This window comes from Pongo pygmaeus, chromosome 13 (assembly GCF_028885625.2).
Source record: "Pongo pygmaeus isolate AG05252 chromosome 13, NHGRI_mPonPyg2-v2.0_pri, whole genome shotgun sequence".
Taxonomy (NCBI): domain Eukaryota; kingdom Metazoa; phylum Chordata; class Mammalia; order Primates; family Hominidae; genus Pongo; species Pongo pygmaeus.
Window position 1 is genome coordinate 115761327 of NC_072386.2, and position 21630 is coordinate 115782956.

The 21630-nt window shown below is 41.3% G+C and overlaps 1 protein-coding gene and 1 pseudogene across 7 annotated transcripts in view; one reads left to right on the forward strand and one right to left on the reverse strand.

Moving 5' to 3' along the window:
• The window catches only part of SCAI (suppressor of cancer cell invasion), a 193076-nt gene that overhangs the window by 155212 nt on the left and 16234 nt on the right, over positions 1–21630 (reverse strand). The window lies entirely within an intron of this gene.
• LOC129044833 (U2 spliceosomal RNA) lies at positions 1546–1752 on the forward strand (annotated as a pseudogene).

Below are 21630 nucleotides of genomic sequence, written 5' to 3' on the forward strand. Positions count from 1 at the left end.
ACAAATGATACCAAATGAAAAGATTTCTGATCCTGTGTTTTACTTTAAAAAAAAAAAAAAAAAAGGCCAGTGCAGTGGCTCACGCCTGTAATCCCAGCACTTCGGGAGGCTGAGGCGAGCGGATGGCTTGAGCCCAGGAGTTCAAGACCAACTGAGCAACATGGTGAAACCCCATCTCTACTAAAAACACAAAAATAGCTAAGCATGGTGGCACGCGCCTGTGGTCCCAGCTATTTGAGAGGCTAATACAGGAGGACTGCTTGAATCTCGGAGGTCGAAGCTGCAGTGAACTGTGATCATGCCACTGCATTCCAGCCTGGGTACCAGAGAAAGACCCTGTCTCACCAAAAAAAAAAAAAAAAAAAAGGAAAGAAGAAACACTCTTTGCACTGTTACAACAGAAAGCTTAAATCACTTTAAGATATTTTTCTTGAAGAAGCCACTGGATAGGGTTGACACAAATGTTTAATTGGCTCCAAGTCAAAGAACTTCCCAAACGACTTGAGAATGCATCTTTGCAAAGTTAAGAGGGCTTTAGTTTTACTTCAAATGACATAAACTCCTGGGTCTACTGTAAAATTACATTCATCACTTTTATTAATAATTAAAGGAAACTGAAAAGTACATAATTACCGAAGTATACCTTCTGACCACCACTATCACATTAAATCTGGTACAGACTAGCAATAAATGCAAGTTGATAAATGTGGGGAAATGTTTATATAAAACTACACTGGTAAGGCCGGGCCGGTGGCTCACGCCTGTAATCCCAGCACTTTGGGAGGGTGAGGCAGGTGGATCACCAGATTAGGAGTTCAAGACCAGCCTGGCCAAGATGGTGAAACTCCATCTTTGTCAAAACCCTTTGTTTGTCAAAAAAACAAACAAACAAACTACACTGGTAATGTGCTACTAAAAATACAAAAATTAGCCAGGCGTGGCAGTGGGCACCTGTAATCCCACCTGCTCAGGAGGCTGAGGCAGGAGAATCACTTAAACCTGCAAGGTGGAGGTTTCAGTGAGCCGAGATCATGCCACTGCCCTCCAGCCTAGGTGACAGAGCAAGACCCTGTCTCAAAAACAAAAAAAATTTAGTGTCAACACTGTTTTGTTTCCTGAATAATAATAGTCTTCAAAGGGGCTTGACAGTTTTTCACTTCTGCTGACAGTCAACTGATACATCAACTTTCATAAATCATCTGGTGGTAAGAAAACCAAAGCCATCATGTACCTCTAAAACTTCAACTCCAGCCTGGCCAACATAGTGAAACCCCATCTCTACAAAAAAAAATTTAAGAATTAGCTGGGCATGGTGACATGCCCCTGTAGTCCCAGCTACTCAGGAGGCTGAGGCAGGAAGATTGCTACCACTGCATTCCAGCCTGGGTGACAGAGTGAGACCCTGTCTCTAAAATAAATAAATAAAAATTCAAATAACTCATTATTGCAACAGTAAATAAGGAAAGGTTCTATTTCTCCAAAAGCTAACTCTGCTCCTATTCCCTTCATGATACTGGGCAAACTATCTGTATTTTTATGTTACCTATCACTTCTCGGCCTTTTGGCCAAGATTAAGTGTAGTATCTGTTCTTATCAGTTTAATGTTACCTGCCTCATTTCCCTTCTCCACAAAATAAAGGAAATTGAATGTTCTTTAAAGTCCTTCAGGTTCCAAATCTCTATAATTCTGTACAGTGTATCTGAATGTGTATAGTAGAAATGGGCAATATATTTTAGGAATAAAGAGAACCACAGATAAATACTTTGGCACAATTGCTTATACATATTGTCTGTATTTCCACGTTTAGCATAGAGAAGGAAATTGCTTACATTACTATATTTTATCTCCAAGAACCTAAAGTCTCTCTCCTTATAACTTTCCAAACCTTAATCTCAGAGGATAAACACTTTCTAAGAAAAAGATATAGTTGGCCGGGCGCGGTGGCTCACGCCTGTAATCCCAACACTCTGGGAGGCCAAGGCAGGCAGATCATGAGGTCAAGAGATCGACACCATCCCGGCCAACGTGGTAAAACCCCGTTTCTACTAAAAATACAAAAATTAGCTGGGTGTGGTGGTGTGGGCCTGTAGTCCCAGCTACTCAGGAGGCTAAGACAGGAGAATCACTTGAACCCAGCAGGCGGAGGTTGCAGTGAGCTGAGATCACACCACCGCACTCCAGCCTGCGTGACAGAGTGAGACTCCATCTCAAAAAAAAAAAACAAAAAAAAAAAACAGATATAGTTAAGTCAATATTTAGCCAATAAGATCTTATAAAGTTTCTTAAATTTTGGTCTAAATACCTTAAACAGTTTAAATTTGTAAGTGTAAGTAACTGATTGTCTTCAAATAACAGCATGATAAAAAAACAAAACAAAACACACAAGCATTGGAAGATTCATTTCCAATGGCCTAGTCATCCAGTAAAATTTTCTAGCATCACAAGCTTTATTTCCTGTCTGACATCCTCAGGGATCTAGTTTGACAGTTCCTCTGTACAATTTCTACTATAAGACTTCTCTGGCCTCTCTTGGCACATGTAAACTGCTGCTAGGTAATATTTCCTTTGGCAACAAATTATATACTTTATAGAAAGAGACCTTCAACTGAACCCTCACCACTCAAACCCACATTCTTCCCAAACATGTGAATCTTAAACTAAGTCTTGTATAACAAGTTGGACACATTTTATTACACTGAAATGTGAAATATTCAATAAATTCTCCCTGCTAAAAGGATGATTCAAGTTACAATCTCTCTTAAAGAGAAATCAAAAATGGTTTTGCTAAATCATATGCTGAACTTGCATTATTTTTCTTTCCTTTTTTTCTTTTTTTTGAGACAGGGTTTCACTATGCAGAGTACAATCACCACTCACTGCAGCCTTGACCTCCTGGGCTCAAGCAATACTCCCACCTCAGCCTCCCAAGTAGCTAGACATGTGCCACCATGCCTGGTTAATTTTTTTTTTTTTTTTTTTTTTAGTTTTTTTGTAGCATCAGAGTCTCATTACGTTGCCCACACTGGTCTTGAACTCCTGGGCTCAAACGATCCTCCTGCCTCAGCCTCCCAAAGTTCTGGGATTACAGATATGAGCTACCATGCCTGGCCTTGAGTTATTTTTCTTTCTTTCAATTGCCCTTGAATTATAGGCAGATACATATTCTACTAGGTTTCAAGAAATAAAAACAAAATTAACTGTAATCTAGAAAAATAAATACAACAGGCCGGGCACAGTGACTCACGCCTGTAATCCCAGCACTTTGGGAGGCCGAGGGGAGAGGATCACGAGGTCAGGAGATTGAGACCATCCTGGCCAACACAGTGAAACCCCGTCTCTACTAGAAATACAAAAATTAGCCAGGGGTGGTGGTGTGGGCCTGTAGTCCCAGCTACTCGGGAGGCTGAGGCAGGAGAATTGCTTGAACCCAGGAGGTGGAGGTTGCAGTGAGCCGAGATCGCGCCGCTACACTCCAGCCTGGCGACAGAGGGAGACTCTGTCTCAAAAAACAAAAAAAAAAACAAAAAAAAAAGAAAAGAAAAGAAAAAGAACTACAACAATATAAATGGAAGCTCCAAGTTTAAGAACCAGAGCCAGGCAAGATAGCTCATGCTTGTAATCCTAGCTATTCAGGAGGCTGAGGTGGGAGAATAACTTGAGCCCAGGAATTCAAGAGCAGCCTGGGCAACATAGTGAGACTCTGTCTCTAAGAAAATTTTAAATATCACCCAGGTGTCGTGGCATGTGCCTGCAGTCCTAGCTATACGGGAAGCTGAGGCATGAGGATGGCCTGAGCTGGAGAGTGAGCCTGGCTGCAGTGAGTTATGATTGTGCCACTGCACTCCAGCCTTGGCAACAGAGCAAGACCCCATCTCTGAAAATAAATTTTAAAATGAGTAAATAATTTAAAGAACTATACTTTCAATTTACCATTCCCACCTTTTTATTCAATGCATACCCTAACATATCTTTCCCTTATCAATAACCCATTACTACAGAAGTAAAATGTGTTATTGACTGACAAAGCCCAAATGAACTACTGAAGCAACTACTTAAATCAAGGTTTCCATTTATTTATCTACCTATCTATCTATCTATCTATCTATCTATCTATCTATCTATGTATTTATTTTTGAGGCACAGTCTCACTCTGTCGCCCAGGCTGGAGGGCAGTGATGTGATCTCGGCTCACTGTAACCGCCACCTTCCAGGTTCAAGCAATTCTCTTGCCTCAGCCTCCCTAGTAGGTGGGATTACAGGCACGCACTACCACGCCCAGTTAATTTTTGTATTTTTTAGTAGAGATGGGGTTTCGCCATGATGGCCGGGCTGGTCTCAAACTCCTGACCTCAAGTGATCCACCCGCCTTGGCCTCCCAAAGTGCTGGGATTACAGGCATGAGCCACCATGTCTGGCCCCAAGCATGCTTTAATTTAATTCAAATATCTATTTATAGGCCTTAAGACTCAGATGATAGGAAGTTTTAGTAAACACAGAATCTGCCCACTAGTTGATGTTCCAGTAGAGAGGATAAAAGAGTTTACAAATTAAAACATACATATTATGTTGGTATGACACCATTTGAAAAAGTTTAAGATTGGAAAGTTTATTCATTATAAGATGTATGACCTTGAATAGATCATTTGTCTTCATAGAAAAACACAGCTGACCAAAACCGAAACAAGTGCAAATGGAAAACCTAAACAGTCCTATATCTGTTAAAGAAGTAGATCTGTAATTAAACAGTTGTCCAAATGCGAGACTATGTTTCTAAAACACAATTTTAAAAATTAGCTGGGGATGGTGGCACACACCTATAGTCCCAGCTATTCAAGAGGCTGAGGTGGGAGGATCACTTGAGGCCAGGAGTTCAAGACCAGCCTGGGCGACTGATATGGTTTGCATCTGTGTCCCTGGCCAAATCTCATGTTGAACAGCAATCCCCAATGTTGGAGGTGGGGTCTGGTGGGAGGGAATTGGATCTTGGGGGTAGTTTCTCATGATTTCAATTGGCAATAGTGAGTTTTCGTGAGATCTGGTTGCCTCCCCACTCTCTTGCTCCTGCTCCTGCTCCAGCCATGTAAGACCTGCCTGCTTCTCCTTCACCTTCCACCATGAGGCCTCCACAGAAGCAGAAGCTGCTGTGCTTCCTGTTCTGCCTGCAGAACTGTGAGCCAATTAAGCCTCTTTCTTTATAAATTCACCCAGTCTCAGGTATTTCTATATAGCAGTATGAGAATGGACTAATATGGTTCCGCTCCTGCCATTTAAGAGGCCTGCTCCCGCTTTGCCTCCACCATGAGTAAAAGCTCCCTGAGGCCTCCCCAGAAGCAGATGCTGCCATGCTTCCTGAACAGCCTGCGGAACCGTGAACCAATTAAACCGCTTCTCTTTAAAAAAGAACACCAATATTATGCAAACTTTTCTAGAGAAAAAGAGAGAACATTTCCCAACCCACTATAACCTTGGATAACCATTTATAAGGAAAATCTTGATGTCCAAACCTGAAGAAGGGCACTGTATGTACAAAATAGAGATGTAAAAATCCTAAAACACATATGAGTAAATTGAATTCAGCAATATGTTAAAAAAGGATTGTGACTAAGTTGGGTTTATTCCAGAAATTTAAGGTTGGTTTAACATTTTAAAAAAAAATCAATCAAATTAATTCAACACATTAGAAGGAAAAAAGAGAAAGAAAAAAAATCATACGATCTTCTCAATAGATATAGAAAAAGCATTTGATAAAATTAAACATCCATTCAGAATTTTTTAAAAAGACCTCAAAGACTTCTACTTCTATCCAAGGTATAGTAACGGGGACTAGATTTACCCTCCTATCTAGAAAAAAAGAAAGGAAGAAAGCAGATGAAATAGAGTAAATCAAGCTTGTCCAACCCATGGCCCATGAACCACATGCAACCCAGGATGGCTTTGAATGTGGCCCAACACAAATTTGCAAACTTCCTTAAAACATTATGAGACTTTTTTTGTGAATTTTTTTTTTTTTAGCCCATCAGCTATTATTAGTGTTGGCGTATTTTATATGTGGCCCAAAACAACTGTTCTTCTTCCAGTGTGGCCCAGGGAAGCCAAAGATTGTACATCCCTGGACTAAATAGTGGTTTTCAAGACATTGGACATTAGGCAGAAAGGACAGTGATCTCTGAGGACAAAAGAAGGGAGGGCCTACAATTACCCCAGCTAACTGCCTTGAGAGCATTTCTAGGATGTAGCGCAGGGAAGGGGAACTCAGCCAGAAGCCCTGAGTTAAAAAGATGGAGCTGAGTGTCTAGAGAGGCTAAGGCATCTAGAGTGCACAGGACAGAATGCTGTAGAGGAGAAAGCTGCACTGAGAGAAAATATTAGTGATCTAGGGAGAGTTTCTCTCAAGTATTCCGCCAAGTACTGATCAACCCATGTGTAGAAGAAAACTACGAGAGAGAGGAAAGAATCATCTGAGAGGATTAGAGGGAACAGTGCCTGGAACTCACACACAAGCAATAATAGAGCCTGTTCCCACCAGCCAGACTTGAAAAACCTTATAATTCCCTGGTATGGCATTCAGAAGGGTCATGTCACATTAGTACAGTTATATGCCCTAGTGATGACAGCCCTAAATGGTGCTCTGATCCACCTAACAAAGCTTAAAAGTATGACCTTAAAGAACAGAAATATTTCCAAATAATTTAACTGCATGTGAAGAAAAGTCTCAAGAAATTTATAAAAAAGAAAAAAAAAACTCAAGTATCTTTACAATGTCTACCATCTATTCAAAGATAACCAGACACGGAAAGAAGAAAATACGAGAAAAATCAACCAATCAAAACCAACCCAGAACAGGACTGACATTAACATAGTTATTATAACTATAGGGGCAAGGAAACTCTTCTTGTAACCAGCCAGATAATAAATATTTTAAGCTTTATGAGGCATATAGTCTGTCATAACTGCAACACTGCTGTTGGGAAAAGTCTTAAACAGGCTTGTCACATGTCAAACAGGATATATAAATAACCAATAAACATATACAATGGTGTCTGATGTCATCAATCATCACAGGAATGCAAATTAAAACCACATTGTGCCCCAGTAGCAACAAACACACCTAACACCTAGCTCTTGGCTTCTAACACCATTCTCCAATAAAAGGACTCAGGGATCCTTGGAGAGATATCTGATTCTATGACTGAGGAAATATACAAGATGAACCTGGAGCATCTTGTAGTGCCAGAAAGGGAAGGAAATACTTAAAAAACAAACAAAAACAAACAAAGCCATCACAATAGTGGTATGTCAAAAGGACTTATCAGCCAACTGAAAAGAGCTCCCAATGACCAAAGCTGGAACAATTTGAGCAAGAAAATAAAGTAGTACTGGATTATAACCCAAAGTATGAAACAAATATCCATGAGTCCAATTATATAAATATATGATTGAATACACAGACAAATCTTAAATGAAGAAAAAACTTATGTAGGTATTTTATCTTCAAGGAACTGGAACACAACCTTCACTCTTTAAGTGTGCACTGTGCAATGACTTCCTTCCAAAGAGTACAGTATGAAAAGCGTGAATAAAGTAGTAACTTAACAATGAAGAAATCTGACAAGCCCTATCCTAGCCAGGTAATCAAGCTTACTGTCAACAGAAATAAGTCATGCAGAACAGCATGTACCCTTGATACAATGTGATGAGAAATGCATTTTACCTGTGATTTTCCTCCCTAAAAATCCAATCTAATCATCAGAAAAACACCACACAAATTCCAGTTGAGACATTCTACAAAATATTTGACCAATGCCCCTCAAAATTTTCAAAGTCATCAAATATAAGAGAGGTCTGAGAAACCGTAACTGGCAAGAGGACCCTGAGGAAATGCGATGACTAACTGTAATGTGGTATCCTGGGTGCAACAGAAAAAGGATATTAGGTAAAGACTAAAGAAAGCAGAAAAAAATGAATTTCAGTTAAAAATTTTAAAAAGTAAATGCAATATATATAATCATAATGTATTATATATATAATCATAACACCTCTTGTGTTATATGATCATTATAAAAGAAGTGGAGAATCCAGAAGGTATAAAGAATTTTTTTTTTTTTTTGGCTGGGCACAGTGGCTCACACCTGTAATCCCAGCACTTTGGGAGGCCAAGGCGGGCGGATGACCTGAGGTCGGGAGTTCGAGACCAGCCTGACCAACATGGAGAAACCCATTCTCTACTAAAAATACAAAATTAGCCAGCGTGGTGGTGCATGCCTGTAATCCCAGCTACTTGGGAGGATGAGGTGGGAGAATCGCTTGAAAGCGGGAGGCGGAGTCTGCAGTGAGCCAAGATCACACCATTGCACTCTAGCCTGGGCAACAAGACCAAAACTCCATCTCAAGAAAAAAGAAATTTTTTTAATTATCCAAAATTTCACTCTCTGGAGGTAACTATGATTAATATTCCAAGGCAATGGTTCCCAAACTGTGTGCTCAGGTGCCTTGGGGTATCACATCAAATTCACAAAGGATGCTGCAAAATATTTTAAATTTTCAAGGTAAACACAGTGACATCTGTCGGATACTATGCAAACTACAAGTTCTAGCTAATTCAACTTTAACATAAGGTCACTCAACATTCCTTTCAATAATGTCACATCTTGGTGAAGCTGGTTTTTAGTAGTCGCTGGCATAAAAAATAAATGCTACGTGAAAATCGTATGGTACAGGGAAAGAGCTGATGGTGTACAATAATTCTAAGGTTTGAGAAGTTGTACAATACCCAACATACACTCCACTAGTAATTACAGTTATTGAAGAATGAAATAAATTTTTTTCCTTAAAAAAAAAGTATACATCTAGTATAATGGCTAAATTTTTAAAATATCAAGTGCTGGCAAGGAAAGAAACTGGAATTCTCACTGAAGTACCTGATGGGAGTGTAAACTGGTACAACCATTTCAGAAAACAACTGTCCATCTTTAGTTGACAAATGCCCATTTTATATGACCTAGAATTTCTTTAGCTATATAACCTGAAGGACCTTTTTTTTTATTCCCCCAGAGACAGGGTCTTGCTCTGTTGCCCAGGCTGTAGCACAGTGGCATGATCACAGCTCACACCAGCCTCGAATTCCTTGGCTCAAACGATCCTCTCACTTTGGCCTCTAAGTAGCTGGCACTACAGGTGCGTGTCACCACCCCCAGCTTTTTTTTTTTTTTTGAGATGGAGTCTTGCTCTGTTACACGGGCTGGAGCGCAGTGCTGTGATCTCAGCTCACTGCAACCTCCATCTCCCGGGTTCAAGCGATTCTCCTGCCTCAGCCTCCCAAGTAGCTGGGATTACAGGCATGCACCATCATGCCCAGCTAATTTTTATATGTTTAGTACAGACGGGGTTTTGCCATGATGGCCAGGCTGGTCTCGAACTCCTGACCTCAGATGATCTGTCCACCTTAGCTTCCCAAAGAGCTGGGATTACAGGCCTGAGCTTCTGCACCTGGCCTAAAGAAACACTTGAAGCAGCCGGGCACGGTGGCTCATGCCTGTAATCCCAGCACTTTGGGAGGCCAAGGTGGGCGGATCACGAGGTCAGGAGATCGAGACCATCCTGGCTAACACGATGAAACCCCGTCTCTACTAAAAATACAAAAAATTAGCCGGGCGTGGTGGCGGGCGCCTGTAGTCCCAGCTACTCTGGAGGCTGAGGCAGGAGAATGGCATGAGCTCGGGAGGCAGAGCTTGCAGCGAGCCCAGATCGCACCATTGCACTCCAGCCTGGGCGACAGAGCGAGACTCTGTCTCAAAAAAAAAAAAAAAAAAAAACTCTTGAAGCAAGTGTACACCAGAGTACACTTTCTAAATGTTTGTAGTTGCACTGCTTGTTATTTAGAAACAAACCAACTGCCCACAGATAGAATAAACAGTGACATAGTCACGTAACTGAATACCATGTAACAGTTTAAATGGAGTATATCAATATGCATCAACACAAATGAATCTCAAACTCCTAATGTTGAATAAAGCAAACTGAAGAATACATACAGTATCATTTCATGAATATAAAATTTAACAAATCTGAAACTAAAAAATCAATTTACAGTTATAGTCATATCCAGTCACTTAAATAATATAGTTATATCCATGTTGTAAAATTATGAAAAAAATGCAAATGAATAAAAATAATTTATTCTTCCAATAGGAGATGGAAGGAGGCAAATGCCATAGAAAAGAGGAATATGAGGAAATTTCAAGGTACTGACGATATACTATTTTTTAAGTTGGCCAGTGAGAACAAAGACATTTATTTGTAATTCTTCTTTAAAGTACACATATGTGGGGCCAGGCGCAGTGCCTCACGCCTGTAATCCTAGCACTTCGGGAGACCAAGGTGGGCGGATAACCTGAGGTCAGGAGTTCGAGACCAGCCTGGCCAACATCGTGAAATCCCATCTCTATCGAAAAAAACAATTAGCCGGGTGTGGTGGCACATGCCTGTCTACTCAGGAGGCTGAGGCAGGAGAATCACTTGAACCTGGGAGGCAGAGGTTGCAGTGAGCCGAGATGGCACCATTGCACTCCAGTTTGGGTGACAGAGAGAGACTCCGTCTCAAAAAAATATTAATTAAAAAAAATAAAGTATACATGTTATATATGCTTTTGTGTATATATTAGGATTAACTTTAAAATATTAAAAGTATTATTTATTCAACAAAGAACTTGTTGAACACCTACTATGTTCCACTATTTTCTGTGCTTTATCAACAAAGAAATATCCCTGCCCTCACAGGGCTTATATTTTAGTAGAGGAAGGATGACAGAAAGCAAAATCTAGTATGAATAAACGAGGGGAAAAGAATATATACACACACACTATTTTATATAAAAAATAAGAAGTAGAACAGAAAAAGGGATACCAGGAATATAGGACAGACTGTAACATGAAACAGTCACTGAATTTATTTTAAGATGTTTAAATTTTTTATTACAAGTAAAATTTTATTACAAATAAAAACTCTAGATTTTTACCAGTTTATAAGAACTAGGAAAAAAATCTAAGAGACAAAACCCACCAATAATATATTAAGAGAAAACCATTTTCTGCTTTCAGTAACCTTAAGAATGTCAAATAGACTCTCCATCAGAAGCCTTCAGAATGTTAACAAAAAAAAAAAGTACCTGACCTATCTAGATGCTTTAAAAACATCTGTTGAACAAATCATTGTTTTCTCTTGAAAATCTGTCTTAATTATCCCACTTTTTGAGCTAGCATTTTCCATAAAATAAAAATTTTAAGAATAATTTATGAAAATAAAGAATGTCTGAACTCTCATTTACCCTTTCACTTATCATATTTATTCTTTACCTGGTGTCACTTTTCAAACACATCAATGTATTTGACACGCTGCAAAGGATAAAGGAATATGAAACATGAGAGAATAAAGAAAAATCTGAGGCCTGCAGGAATTCTATGCTGACTGAATTAAATAACACATTCCTATACACCTGAAGGTTTTTTTTCACTCAGTGACATTTCATTAACTACTTATCCATCATCTCCTCTGAAGTATGTGCCTTGTCTGTTATCCAATAAAGTAATATCACTTACATTTCAGCCTTTAAATCTTGCATATAAGAGACATGCAATAGCATAAACCACCTAGAAACAAAATTTTCATTCTTACTAGTCATATTCTTTCATACTGAAAAGTAAAAATGTACCTAGGTTACTGAAAACAACTACTTTTACCTGATTACCTGAATCATTATAGAGGAATGCCTGATAAAATTATACTATCTCAGTTTTAGAAGCCTGAGGAACTTTGGCTGGGTGTGGTGGCTCACGCCTGTAATTCCAGCACTTTGGGAGGCTGAGGTGGGTAGATCACCTGAGGTCAGGAGTTCGAGACCAGCCTGGCCAACATGGCGAAACCCTGTCTCTACTAAAACTACAAAAATTAGCTGGGCATGATGGTGCATGCCTGTAGTCCTAGCTACTTGGGAGAGTGAGACAGGAGAAATGCTTGAGCCTGGGAGGCAGAGGTTGCAGTGAACCGAGATCACACCACCGCACTCCAGCCTGGGCAACAGAGTGAGACTTCATCTCAAAAAAAAAAAAAAAAAAAAAGCTTGAGGAACTTTGAAGCATTTGAAACCAGAAGACTTCCTTATCATGGGCTGCTTTCATTTCTTTTATGGGACTTTAATAAACCCTCACAGGAAATTATCTCTACCAAGTTTTGTTTTTCTGAATAATTTCAATGTCACTAGTCAGTAATAGCAAAAATTTTACAGAGCAAAACAAAACTGTTTTGTCTTGACTGTGCCACTTCCTAGCTGTGTTACTTTGGGTCAATCACTTTAATTTCCTAAGTCTCAGTTTCTCTTTCTAAATGTGAATAATGCCCCGTCTTCTAATGAGGTAATAAATATAAACCTTATCCACTAATAAGCACTAGCACTCTGCGAAAAAAGTTATCCTCTCTTGGACTCCTCCTTGCATTTGGTTTAGTGCCTGCTACCTGTAATCAACTAAACACCAAACAATTAAAAGTTGATTTAAAAAACACATAGTGAACTAAACACTTAAAATCTACACATTATATGTAAAATATTAATACATTTAAAAGGCTTGTTAAAAAATAAACATAGTGGAGCCAAGCATGGTGGCTCACTTCTGTAATCCCAACACTTTGAGAGGCCAGCACAGGAGGATCATTTGAGGCCAAGAGTTCAAGACAAACCTCAGAAACACAGCAAGTCCCCAACTCTAAAAAATAAAAATAAAAAAATTAACCAGGCATGGTGGCATGCTCCTGTAGTCCCAGCTACTTGGAAGGCAGAGGCAGGAGAGCTCTTGATCCCAAGAGTTCAGGACTACAGTGAGCTATGATCCTGCCACTGCATTCCAGCCTGGGAGACAGAGACCCTGTCTCAAAAAATAAATAAATAAATAAATAAAACATAGTGACAACAGGTAATATAGTTCACATGTGTAGAATGTACAGGTTTGTTACACAGGTATACATGTTCCATGGTGGTGTGCTGCACCTATCAACCCGTCACCTAGGTTTTAAGCCCCGTATGCATTAGCTATTTGTGTCCTGATGCTCTTCCTCCCCTCACCACCCCTACCCCACATGGCCTCGATGAGTGCTATTCCGTTCCCTGTGTCCACGTGTTCTCCTTGTTCAGCTCCCACTTATGAGTGAGAACATGCAGTGTTCGGTTTTCTGTTCCTGTGTTAGTTTGCTGAGGATGATGCCTTCCAGCTTTATCCATGTCCCTGCAAAGGACATGATCTCATTCCTTTTTATGGATACATAGTATTCCATGGTGTATATGTACCACATTTTCTTTATCCAGTCTATCATTGATGGGCATTTGAGCTGGCTCCATGTCTTTGCTATTGTATCACTGCCTAATCACTTACTATCAAAAAGTCCAGGCTGGGTGTGGTGGCACACACCTGTAATCCCAGCACTTTGAGAGGCCAAGGCAGGAGGATTTCCTAAGCCCACAAATTGAAGACCAGCCTGGGCAACATGACAAGACCAAGATCCCATCCCTATTGTAGGCGAGGGGGGTAAGCAGTAGTAATGAACAGCCAATATTTTGTGGCAGGTACTATCATTGAAGTCTCAAAGCAAACCCATGAAGTACATACCATTTTATAGATAAACTGATTTACAAAGAGGATACTGCCTTCCACGGTCACACATGTGGTCTGAATCATTCCAAAGTCACTGCTTATTAACATGCGCACAACCTTCTAAACTAGAAGTACATGAGAATGGAGTTAGCTAGGCAGCAATATTGTCGTCCAATATTTGATTTCTTGTTTTGTACCGCTCTTTAGTTAAAAAAATAATAATTTAATAAATACGTAAGATGAAAGACAGTGAAATAACAATCTATAAAGGAAGGGGACAATAATCCATATTTCTTCTCTTATAAAACTAACAGTGCTCCTGAAGGTAGAAATACATCTTGTTCTTGTTCTTACAGTTCAACGTATAGTATGATCTCTAAACTCCAGCAAAATGGAATGCTAATCCAGTTATCCACTGCTACATAACTTAGTGGCTTAAAACAATCTTTTATTGTGCTCACGAATTCGCAATTTGGGTAGGGTTTGACAGGAACAACTCATCTCTGCTCTACATATAAACACTACATAAGCACTCATTAGGGCACTGTGATGGGGAACTAGAAGATTAGGATCTGCTTTTAGGACAGCTCACTCACATGGCTGGCAAGCTGATCCCAGATGTCAGCTGGGAGCTCAGCTGGGGCTGAGAGTCAGGAGCTTCAGTTTCTCTCTTACACAGGCCACTCCTAGTTGCTTGGGCTCCTCACATAGTAGCCAGGTTCCAAAAGTGATGCTCCAGAGAGAAAGTTACAAGTCCACGGCATTTTTATAACCTAGCCCTAAACGTGACATGTCGTTTGAGCCATGCTCTACTGGTAAAGGCATTTACAAAAGTCTGCTCTGGTTAAGAGACTGAGACACAGGCCTCACCACTAGATGGGAGGAGTGTGAAGATGACATTGTAGGTAGAACATGCAAAATGAAAGATATTGCTGTACACACATTTGGGAAATACAATCTGTCATACCAATACAATGGTTGTATGTCAGAATATACCAAAGTTGACTTTTTGTTAATAGTATTTATTGGTTTTTATTAAGTAGAGTTTTCCTGGGAGTAAAAAAACAAGGAGTAAAGAGATTAAAGACAATAACCTGGAGTTTCTCCTCCCCGTGATGAAATGAATTCAGTGGCCTACAAGTAATTATCTTCAGAGTCAAATGATAAAGAAAAATAGGAGGAAGAGCCAGGCACAGTGGCTCATGCCTCTAATCCCAGCATTTTGGGAGGCCAAGGTGGGCGAATCACCTGAGGTCAGGAGTTCTAGACCAGCCTGGCCAACATGGAGAAATCCCGTCTCTACTAAAAATACAAAAATTAGCCAGACGTGGTGGTATGTGCCTGTAATCTCAGCTACTCGGGAGGCTGAGGCAGGAGAATCACTTGAACCCAGGAGGCAGAGGTTGCAGTGAACTGAGATCGCACCACTGCACTCTAGCCTGGACAACAGAACAAGACTTCATCTCAAACAAACAAACAAACAAACAAATAAATATAAAAAATTAGCCCAGCATGGTGGCATACGCCTGTAGTTCCAGCTACTCGGGAGGCTAAGGCAGGAGAATCGCTTGACTGCTTGAACACAGGAGGTAGAGGCTGCAGTGTGCCAAGATCATGCCACTGCACTCCAGCCGGAGTGACAGAGTGAGACTTCATCTCAAAAAAAGAAAAAGAAAAATAGGAGAAAGGACATTTAGGGACTTCCCAGAAAAAAAAAGAGTGATAAAATAAGGAAACATGAGTAATCTGCCACTAAAAATTAAATATAGAGTTGGAAGAAACTTTTGACACCACTTAGTCTACTGCCATTATCCTAGCAACTACTAAAAAACTGAAATTTTTTTTGTTTACATTTCAATGAAATTCTCATTTTTAATAAAATTCTAAATTGTGCAAATTTGTATTCATTCATTTCATTCCTGTTGTTAATAGCAGTAAACAAAATCCTTAAAAGTGAAATAGTGTCAAATACTTTCAGTGTGAACAAGGTAAAGAAAAAGCTAAGCCACCTGCATCCTGTTTCAATTGAGGGTTTATGGGTGGAGAGAACAATAGATGACATACGATATGCTGGAAAAAAGATGAATCAAACCTCTGGGGCATGTAGGAATTTAAAAAGAAAGATAAAGTAGTGACTAGAAACCTGCCAAAGCTCTGGGGGTGTCATCAGCATGCTGTACTATCCTCTTTGAACCCATCCTTATGCAAAGGCTCCACCCTTAAGCCAAAGTCCTTTTCTACTTTGGAAATGGATAGAACTGGCTCCAGAGATAATTTAATCTAGTGGTTTCCAACATTTTCAAACATAAGAACCTCTTTTTAAGAGTAAAAATCCAGGCTGGACATGGTGGCTCAAGCCTGTAATCCCAGCACCTTGAGAGGCCAAGATGGGTAGATCACTTGAGGTCAGGAGTTTGAGACCAGCCTGGCCAACATGGTGAAACCCTATCTCTACTAAAAGAATACAAAAATTAGCCAGGCATAGTGGCACATCCCTGTAGTCCCAGCCACTTGGGAGGCTGAGGCATGAGAATTGCTTGAACCTGGGAGGTAGAGGTTGCAATGAGCCGGGAGATCATGGCACTGCACTCCAGCCTGGGCAACAGAGCAAGACTCAGTCTCAAAAAAATAAATAAATAAAAAATAAAGAGTAAAACTCTTACGAATATCCATATGACATTGTGATTTTATCATCTGGTTATTGAAAAAATCAATGACAGAAGTATCACAATTTCACTGACACCTCTACTAAATGTTATTTGTATTTTGTCACAAGGGCATTTATATACAATAGCATGTACATGAGACAGGCAATTTGGATAAAATTCTTAGGAAACACTAAATACATGTACGTCATTGGTAAATATGTAAGTGAACTATATTTGAAAAGACTAAGACTAAGAAATTTTTAAGGACTTCATTTTCAGGAATGTGATTACACTAGGATTTCTCCTACTATGCTTTCGGTTGGACTGAGCAATCTGTCAACACAGATTCTATAATTATCTTATAAATTATTTAAAACATTTTCCTCTTCTTTTTAACTTATATCTTAATGATTTAAAACTGGTTGTGGGCCAGGCACGGTGGCTCCTGCCTACGATCCCAGCACTTTGGGAGGTTGAGGCGGGTGGACTGAGGTCAGGAGTTCAAGACCAGCCTGGCCAAGATGGTGAAACCCCGTCTCTACTAAAAATACAAAAAGTAGCCAGGTGCGGTGGCAGGCTCCTGTAATCCTAGCTACTCGGGAGGCTGAGGCAGGAGAATCACTTGAACCCGGGAGGCGGAGGTTGCAGTGAGCCAAGATTGCACCACTGCACTCCAGCCTGGGCAACAGTGAGACTCCATCTCAAAAAAAAAAAAAAAAAAATGCTGGTTGTGCACTGTGCAGTGGCTCACGCCAGTAATCCCAGCACTTTGGGAGGCCGAGGGGAGTGGACTGCTTGAGCCCAGGAGTTCAAGACCAGCCTGGGCAACATGGCAAAGCCCTGTCTCTACTAAAAATACAAAAAATTTTCTGGGCGTAGTGGTACGTGACTGTGGTCCCAGCAACTTCAGAGGCTAGGGTGGGAGGATCACACCATCCCAGTAAGTCAAGGCTGCAGTGAGCCAAGATTGCGCCACTGCATTGCAGCCCAGGTGACTGGAGTGAGACCCTGTCTCAAAAATAAATAAATAAGTAAAATTTTAAAAACCTGTTTTGGACATATAGATGCATATTCCTATTTTATACAAAAGTAGGAATCCTTTTACTTGATGATAATTTTATTATCACCAGCTACGTGTTACCTCAATAGAAAAACAGCTTGCTTATCTATTGTTAGAAAGACAGGCTACGACGGGCGCAGTGGCTCACACTTGCAATCCTAGCACTTTGGGAGGCCGAGGTAGGCAGATTGCCTGTGCTCAGGAGTTCAAGACCAGCCTGAGAAACATGGTAAAACTCCATCTCTAATAAAACTACAAAAAATCAGCCGGGTGTGGTGGCACGTGCCTGTAGTCCCAGCAACTCGGGAGGCTGAGGCAGGAGAATTGCTTGAACTGGGGAGATGGAGGTTGCAGTGGGCTGAGATCGCACCACTACACTCCAGACTGGCCAAGAGAGTGAGACTCCAACTCAAAAAAAAAAAGGCTTATGTCAACAATTCTAAATCTAAAATCTTTATTTTTGGCAGTTGTTCTCTGAAAATCTATACATGATGACTCTATAGTTTGGAAATTATCATAAGAGTTTAAAAGTCCTGACTGGCAGGCTGGGCATGGTGGCTCACGCTTGTAATCCCAGCACTTTGGGAGGCGAAGGCAGGCGGATCACGAGGTCAGGAGATCGAGAACATCCTAGCTAACACGTGAAACCCCGTCTCTACTAAAAATACAAAAAATTAGCCGGGCATGCTGGCGGGCGCCTGTAATCCCAGCTACTCGGGAGGCTGAGGCAGGAGAATCGCTTGAACCCGAGAGGCAGAGGTTGCAGTGAGCCAAGATCGCGCCACTGCACTCCAGCCTGGGCGAGAGCGAGACTCTGTCTCAAAGAAACAAACAAACAAACAAACAAACAAACAAAAGTCCTAACTGCCACTTTGCAGGATTTTAGGAAACCACGTGTGAGCACCTTCAACATGCACTCCTGTCTAGAAAAGAATTTCCAGGACACTGTCAAACAGGCACACGTGCCTTCCAGGCCAGGAGAATATATGGAGAGATAACTTAGGAGAAAGAAACCCCAAATGCAAAATAAGAATACAAACAATGGTGCCTAGCCTCAGAGTAAAATGTTTCCAAAACAGCTGCCAAGTTTATGAAAACCCAAGCACCTCTCCTTTTGCTTGGTTTGTCATGAAGATAGCCATTTCATGACAGACTGCATCAATGCAGAGAATTAAGCCAGTAATGCAGAAGTTCTCAGAGATTAGGAGCACTCTGAAAAACCTGAAATGAGACGAAAGTAAGGCAATAAAAGACTAAGCTTATACATTAGTCAGGGCTCTCCAGAGAAACAGAATCAACAGGAGAGAGACAGAGGTAGAGGTAGAGAGAGAGAGGGACAGAGGTATATATATTTAAAAAGATATTTATTAAAAGGAATTGGCTCATGCAATTATGGAAGCTGAAAAGTCCCAAGATTGTCAGTCAGCAAGCTAGAGACCCAAGAGAGCCTATGGTCTAGTTCCAGTCCAAGTCTAAAGGCCTGAGAACCAAGGGAATCAATGGCGCAAGTTCCAATACAAGAGCTACCACACTCAAGAGCCAAAGTTTTGGTTCAGGTCCAAAGGCAGGAAAACACCGATGTCCCAGCTCAAGGAGTCAGGCAGGAGAAGCTCCCTCTTGCTCAGTCTTTTTGTTCTAGCCAGGTCTTCAAATGATTGGATGAGGCTCACCCAAACTCGGAAGGGTATCTGTTCTACTCAATCACTTCAAATATTAATTTCATCCAGAAACATCCTCACAGACACACCTAAGATAATGTTTGACCAAATGTCTGGGCACTCAGTGGCCCAGTCAAGTTGACACATAAAATGAACCATCATAACTGACTTGGCTCTATTTTGCCCACTCTTCCCAAAAAGCCAAGAAAAGGGGTTGAAAAAGAGTTTAAAGCCTGGTGAGAGAGAGCAGGCAGAAGAAAACTGACTCTTCACTGGATAACTACCTTATGGCTCTTCCCTTAACAAGGCAAACAAGAGCAGAGGACTACCTCCCAATCTGTGTGGGAGACTCACACCTGTAATCCCAACACTTTGGGAGGCCAAGGTGGGCAGATCACCTGAGATCAGGGGTTCCAGACCAGCCTGGTCAACATGGCAAAACACCGTCTGTATAAAAAATACAAAAATTAACCAGGCATGGTGGCGCACACCTGTAGTCCCAGCTACTCAGGAGGCTGAGGCAGGAGAATTGCTTAAATCCGGGAGGTGGAAGTTGCAGTGAGCCGAGATCGTGCCACTGCACTCCAGCCTGGGAGACAGAGCGAAACTATGTCTTAAAAAAAAATTAAATTTAATTTAAAAATGAAGGCCAGGCGCAGTGTCTCACGCCTGTAATTCCAGCACTTTGAGTGGCCAAGGTGGGAGGATCATGAGGTCAGGATCCAGACTAGGCTGGCCAACATGGTGAAACCCTGTCTCTACTAAAGATACAAAAATTAGCCAGGCGTAGTGGCACATGCCTGTAATCCTAGCTACTCAAGAGGCTGAGGGAAGAGAATTGCTTGAACCCAAGAGGCAGAGGTTGCAGTGAGCCAAGATCGTGCCACTGCACTCCAGTCTGGGCAACAGAGCGATACTCCATCTCCAAAAAAAAAAAAGAAAGAAAAATAAAACTGAGCTGCCCTTTAATCAAAAGATATCTGCTCCTTAAGGCCAAGGTGGGTGAATCGCCTAAGGTCAGGAGTTTGAGATCAGCCTGGCCAACATGGCAAAACCCTGTGTCTACAAAAAATACAAAAAAATTAGCCACACGTGGTGGCAGGCACCTGTAATCCCAGCTACTCAAGGGGCTCAGGCAGGAGAATCACTTGAACCTGGGAGGCGGAGGTTGCAGTGAGCCAAGATGACGCCACTGCACTCCAGCCTGGGTGACAGAGTAAGACTTTGTCTCAAAAAAAAAAAAAAAAAGATAGCTGCTTCCAAAACACACACACATATTCTCTCATGCATGCGTGCATACACGTACACACACACACAGACACACACACACACACACACATACTCTCTCTCTTTGTCCATCAGAAACCTATACAGGATAAGAGAAATCTTAGCTGGACATTGAGCCCCTTGGGTACAATGAAGCCAGTGCTGGAAGAAAGGAGACTCTCCAAGGAAAATCACAGATTCACATAACTCAGCCCTTGTGAAGCCAGGACAATGAGTCAAGCTATTGGCTTGGACTATAGTCATCCTCAAGGCTCAACTAGAGTAGGAGGATCCCTGTTCAAGCTCACTCTTCTGAGCCACTCATGTGGCTGCCAGCAGGCCTCAGAAGATCTACATCCAAGCTAGCTGTTGTGGTTGCTGGCAGGCCTCACTTCCTCACTACATGGCCCTCCCCATAGGCTGCCTGGGTGTCTGTCTTCACAACATGGCAAGTGCCTTCCCTCTATGCAGTGCTGCCTCATACCACGGAGTTAGCCTTCCCCAAAGTGAGTTGGGTTGTGTGTGTGTGTGTGTGTGTGTGTGTGTGTGTGAGAGAGAGAGAGAGAGAACACACATGCAAGGCAGAAGCCAGTCTTTTTAAAACCCAATCTGAGCTAGCCAGCTAGCCTCCCGCAAAGTGAGGTAGGTGGGTGGGTGGGTGTCTGTGTGTGTGTGTGTGTGTGTGTGTGTGTGTGAGAGAGAGAGAGAACACACATGCAAGGCAGAAGCCAGTCTTTTAAAAACCCAATCTGGGAAGAGACATCTCATCACTTCTCCTGTGTTCTATTCACTAGAAGTGCATCACTAAGTCCAGCCCACACTCAAGGGAGGAGAATTCAGCTCCATCTTTTAAAGAAGGGAGAATCAAATCATTTTTGGATGGATCATTAAGTCTCACTACAGGGACTAGAATTACTGATGAAAATATAAGTAGCCAGATAAGTTATTAAGACATCAATGGACGTTTTATTATCACGGTACTTCCCAATCCCCAAGATGATAGTCCTATTTGCTTCTTTGCCTCAAGGGAGGTTTGTGCGTGTTTTTCTGAAAATATGCACTCCTTGAGGAGATTATGCTGAGGGAAGAAGGGTGGAACAATGAGTGCCTTTGGTGGGAGCTGGGGGTTAGGTAGAAACAAGAAAAATGGAAGCAATTTATCTGAGAAGGAGAAGGAATTCCTTCAGAATCCACAAAAAGAGGGAACCTGCAACCCCACATCCTAGCAGTGCCCAAGTCCTCAGAGAGAAATGGGCATGTGTTGTACCAAGGAAAGCTGAAGCCTGGACATCAGAATCCCCAGGCTTCAATGCCACAGGTCCTCTTAGACAATGTGCTTAGTCACATCTAGCAAAGGCT